Genomic DNA, 5,000 nt, shown 5'->3' on the forward strand with positions numbered 1-5,000 from the left:
ATCACTATCAACGAACCTGCCGCCCCCCCCCCAATACACCTTTCCCTACAACAATGTGTATCTGAACCTACGCTATATCGTACCTTAACCTAACCTATATCGTACCTTAACCTAACCTATATCGTACCTTAACCTAACCTATATCGTACCTTAACCTAACCTATATCGTACCTTAACCTAACCTATACCGTACCTTAACCTAACCTATATCGTACCTTAACCTAACCTATATCGTACCTTAACCTAACCTATATCGTACCTTAACCTAACCTATATCGTACCTTAACCTAACCTATATCGTACCTTAACCTAACCTATATCGTGCCTTAACCTAACCTATATCGTGCCTTAACCTAACCTATATCGTGCCTTAACCTAACCTATATCGTGCCTTAACCTAACCTATATCGTGCCTTAACCTAACCTATATCGTGCCTTAACCTAACCTATATCGTGCCTTAACCTAACCTATATCGTGCCTTAACCTAACCTAATTTGTGCCTTAACCTAACCTAATTTGTGCCTTAACCTAACCTAATTTGTGCCTTAACCTAACCTAATTTGTGCCTTAACCTAACCTAATTTGTGCCTTAACCTAACCTAATTTGTGCCTTAACCTAACCTAATTTGTGCCGTAACCTAACCTAATTTGTGCCGTAACGTAACCCATGTTGTGCCGTAACGTAACCCATGTTGTGCCGTAACGTAACCCATGTTGTGCCGTAACGTAACCCATGTTGTGCCGTAACGTAACCCATGTTGTGCCGTAACGTAACCCATGTTGTGCCTTAACCTAACCCATGTTGTGCCTTAACCTAACCCATGTTGTGCCTTAACCTAACCCATGTTGTGCCTTAACCTAACCCATGTTGTGCCTTAACCTAACCCATGTTGTGCCTTAACCTAACCCACGTTGTGCCTTAACCTAACCTACGTTGTGCCTTAACCTAACCCATGTTGTGCCTTAACCTAACCCATGTTGTGCCTTAACCTAACCCATGTTGTGCCTTAACCTAACCCATGTTGTGCCTTAACCTAACCCATGTTGTGCCTTAACCTAACCCATGTTGTGCCTTAACCTAACCCATGTTGTGCCTTAACCTAACCCATGGTGTGCCTTAACCTAACCCATGTTGTGCCTTAACCTAACCCATGTTGTGCCTTAACCTAACCCACGTTGTGCCTTAACCTAACCCACGTTGTGCCTTAACCTAACCCACGTTGTGCCTTAACCTAACCCACGTTGTGCCTTAACCTAACCTACGTTGTGCCTTAACCTAACCCATGTTGTGCCTTAACCTAACCCATGTTGTGCCTTAACCTAACCCATGTTGTGCCTTAACCTAACCCATGTTGTGCCTTAACCTAACCCATGGTGTGCCTTAACCTAACCCATGGTGTGCCTTAACCTAACCCATGGTGTGCCTTAACCTAACCCATGTTGTGCCTTAACCTAACCCATGTTGTGCCTTAACCTAACCCATGTTGTGCCTTAACCTAACCCATGTTGTGCCTTAACCTAACCCATGTTGTGCCTTAACCTAACCCATGTTGTGCCTTAACCTAACCCATGTTGTGCCTTAACCTAACCCATGTTGTGCCTTAACGTAACCCATGTTGTGCCTTAACGTAACCCATGTTGTGCCTTAACCTAACCTATAATGTGCCTTAACCTAACCTAAAGTGCGCCGTAACCTAAACTATATTGCGCCTTAACCTGACGCACGTTGTCGCTGAACCTGCTCTGTAATTGTTATGCAACCCGTTAAAGTAGTGTAGTGTTGCCTAACCGCAACCCTCGCAATATAGTTCGCTACTCGCACTGCCCGGTCCCCTGTGTATCGCGTCATGTTAAACACCTTGCAGGTGTTGCTGACTTTCCACATGCTCCTGCTATACACTGTAGTGTGGATAGCAGCAGGACGTACATGCCCCCCCCCCTTCCCCCCTGCCTTCGCAAGCTGGTCGGTGAGAAGTTTGCATGTTCAATGCCCTTCGCATGCCGACGTACTCAGCCTACGTTGTGGTACGGCCTGTCACCTGTCCGCCGATGTACGCAAAACCCACAAACTGTACTGCACATTGCTCCGTATGTACTGAATGATACATCGTGGCCCATGTGACCGTATGACGACAGCGCCTAGCAACGGCGGACCATACAGTCCAAATATTGTGCACGCAGCTACGTGTCGTCTCCCTATAAGAGCTGGATTGCAGTGTGGTACGCCATACAGACGTGTGGGAGGAACGGACGCCCTGGATGGCGATCAGCATGAGCAGTCTGTTGATGTAGTGGAGCGTGTATTCGGACGTAGTCGTCTCTTCTCACACACCGTGATAGCATGTTGCACCGCGTTCCACATCTGCGACATGCTGCAGAGGCGGGCTGACAGTCGTTCGCGCAATGGACACCGCATACGTACGGGGTCTACCTTCCACGTGTTCTCTAGGCGTGCACATGTTGTTGCGTCTATGTGGGCAGACGTAGTGTGTTGTGACACCTGACACAGGCATGCAATACTCGTTGCAAATGGCGATGGACGTGTACGTTTGCTGGTGACGTTACGCAAATGAACAACCGGTAACCCGTTGTGGTGCGGTTGTTCTCGCTAGAGGTGAATCAGTGTTGGCGACGATCGGTCGAGCTATTAACCGGTTGTTTCAGGGATACCCACCATGCCCACGAACGTGAAAGGGGACCCACCATGCCCACGAACGTGAAAGGGGATCTGGGTGTGAGGCGATACGCGGCGGTGGCTGGGTGGGACCGTCCCCGGCCGGTGAGGGGGGGCCGCCCGGCGTGCTGGCAGCGCGGTGCGTGGGCGCACGCGCTACAGCCGGCTGGTGGGGGCGGCCGGTGGCAGGCGCGCCGGCCGACGGACGCGGCAGGCGGCGCAGCTGCGCGCCGGCGCCCCCTGCTCGCGGCGCCTTGCGGCCAAAGTAGGTCCTCGCGGGCCCGGTGCGAAGCGCGGTGGCCATCTGCAGTGTGCTGGTCCGATTGAGGACTTTGTGCGCTGAGGATGCGCCGCCGCCCGGCGCTCGGCGCCGCGACGCCGTCTGCTGCTCGGTCGCCCCAGCGGTTCTCGCAGGTGGTTTGTATCGCAGCTGTGCGGACGTGTTGGCGCGTGCGCTGTGCTGGGAGAGTTCGCTTCGGCACCCAAGTAGGGCTTTTGTCCTTCTGTGGCGCTGGCGTTGGAGCTGCCGGTCACCGTAGGTGGCGCGTGTTGTCTCCCGCCGGCAATGCCACGACAGCACGCTCCCGGGCCTCTGTCGGCAGCGGCAAGCTCAGTTGGGAGCACGGGTGGTCGCACCTAAAGCGTCTACTCGCCTAACTCCGGGCGATTGCGCCTCTCTCGAACCCGACCAAGTACTTAGGACGGCGCTGCGCGCCGCCGGGACCTGAGAGGGTTTCGAGGTGTGTTGTGCAGGGGAGCTCAGCCTCCTCCTGTTTGCAGAATAATTGAGCGGACGCTTGCGTGTTCGCGCGGGCCCCCGGGACACACTCCCGGGCGGCCGGCTGCTCAGCTCTAGTTGACGCAGCTCCCTGGTTGATCCTGCCAGTAGTCATATGCTTGTCTCAAAGATTAAGCCATGCATGTCTCAGTACAAGCCGCATTAAGGTGAAACCGCGAATGGCTCATTAAATCAGTTATGGTTCCTTAGATCGTACCCACGTTACTTGGATAACTGTGGTAATTCTAGAGCTAATACATGCAAACAGAGTCCCGACCAGAGATGGAAGGGACGCTTTTATTAGATCAAAACCAATCGGTCGGCTCGTCCGGTCCGTTTGCCTTGGTGACTCTGAATAACTTAGGGCTGATCGCACGGTCCTCGTACCGGCGACGCATCTTTCAAATGTCTGCCTTATCAACTGTCGATGGTAGGTTCTGCGCCTACCATGGTTGTAACGGGTAACGGGGAATCAGGGTTCGATTCCGGAGAGGGAGCCTGAGAAACGGCTACCACATCCAAGGAAGGCAGCAGGCGCGCAAATTACCCACTCCCGGCACGGGGAGGTAGTGACGAAAAATAACGATACGGGACTCATCCGAGGCCCCGTAATCGGAATGAGTACACTTTAAATCCTTTAACGAGTATCTATTGGAGGGCAAGTCTGGTGCCAGCAGCCGCGGTAATTCCAGCTCCAATAGCGTATATTAAAGTTGTTGCGGTTAAAAAGCTCGTAGTTGGATTTGTGTCCCACGCTGTTGGTTCACCGCCCGTCGGTGTTTAACTGGCATGTATCGTGGGACGTCCTGCCGGTGGGGCGAGCCGAAGGCGTGCGACCGCCTCGTGCGTGCTCGTGCGTCCCGAGGCGGACCCCGTTGAAATCCTACCAGGGTGCTCTTTATTGAGTGTCTCGGTGGGCCGGCACGTTTACTTTGAACAAATTAGAGTGCTTAAAGCAGGCAAGCCCGCCTGAATACTGTGTGCATGGAATAATGGAATAGGACCTCGGTTCTATTTTGTTGGTTTTCGGAACCCGAGGTAATGATTAATAGGGACAGGCGGGGGCATTCGTATTGCGACGTTAGAGGTGAAATTCTTGGATCGTCGCAAGACGAACAGAAGCGAAAGCATTTGCCAAGTATGTTTTCATTAATCAAGAACGAAAGTTAGAGGTTCGAAGGCGATCAGATACCGCCCTAGTTCTAACCATAAACGATGCCAGCCAGCGATCCGCCGCAGTTCCTCCGATGACTCGGCGGGCAGCCTCCGGGAAACCAAAGCTTTTGGGTTCCGGGGGAAGTATGGTTGCAAAGCTGAAACTTAAAGGAATTGACGGAAGGGCACCACCAGGAGTGGAGCCTGCGGCTTAATTTGACTCAACACGGGAAACCTCACCAGGCCCGGACACCGGAAGGATTGACAGATTGATAGCTCTTTCTTGATTCGGTGGGTGGTGGTGCATGGCCGTTCTTAGTTGGTGGAGCGATTTGTCTGGTTAATTCCGATAACGAACGAGACTCTAGCCTGCTAACTAGTCGCGTGACATC

General features: G+C 52.4%; 1 non-coding gene across 1 annotated transcript in view; it reads left to right on the forward strand.

The window, feature by feature from the left end:
• The first annotated feature begins 3,541 nt into the window (after positions 1 to 3,541).
• The window catches only part of LOC126431854 (small subunit ribosomal RNA), a 1,909-nt gene continuing 450 nt past the window's right edge, over positions 3,542 to 5,000 (forward strand). The window contains exon 1 of the ribosomal RNA XR_007577802.1: positions 3,542 to 5,000. This exon is cut by the window's right edge and continues 450 nt beyond it. This is a non-coding gene — a ribosomal RNA (small subunit ribosomal RNA).

This window comes from Schistocerca serialis, unplaced genomic scaffold, assembly GCF_023864345.2.
Source record: "Schistocerca serialis cubense isolate TAMUIC-IGC-003099 unplaced genomic scaffold, iqSchSeri2.2 HiC_scaffold_1115, whole genome shotgun sequence".
Taxonomy (NCBI): domain Eukaryota; kingdom Metazoa; phylum Arthropoda; class Insecta; order Orthoptera; family Acrididae; genus Schistocerca; species Schistocerca serialis.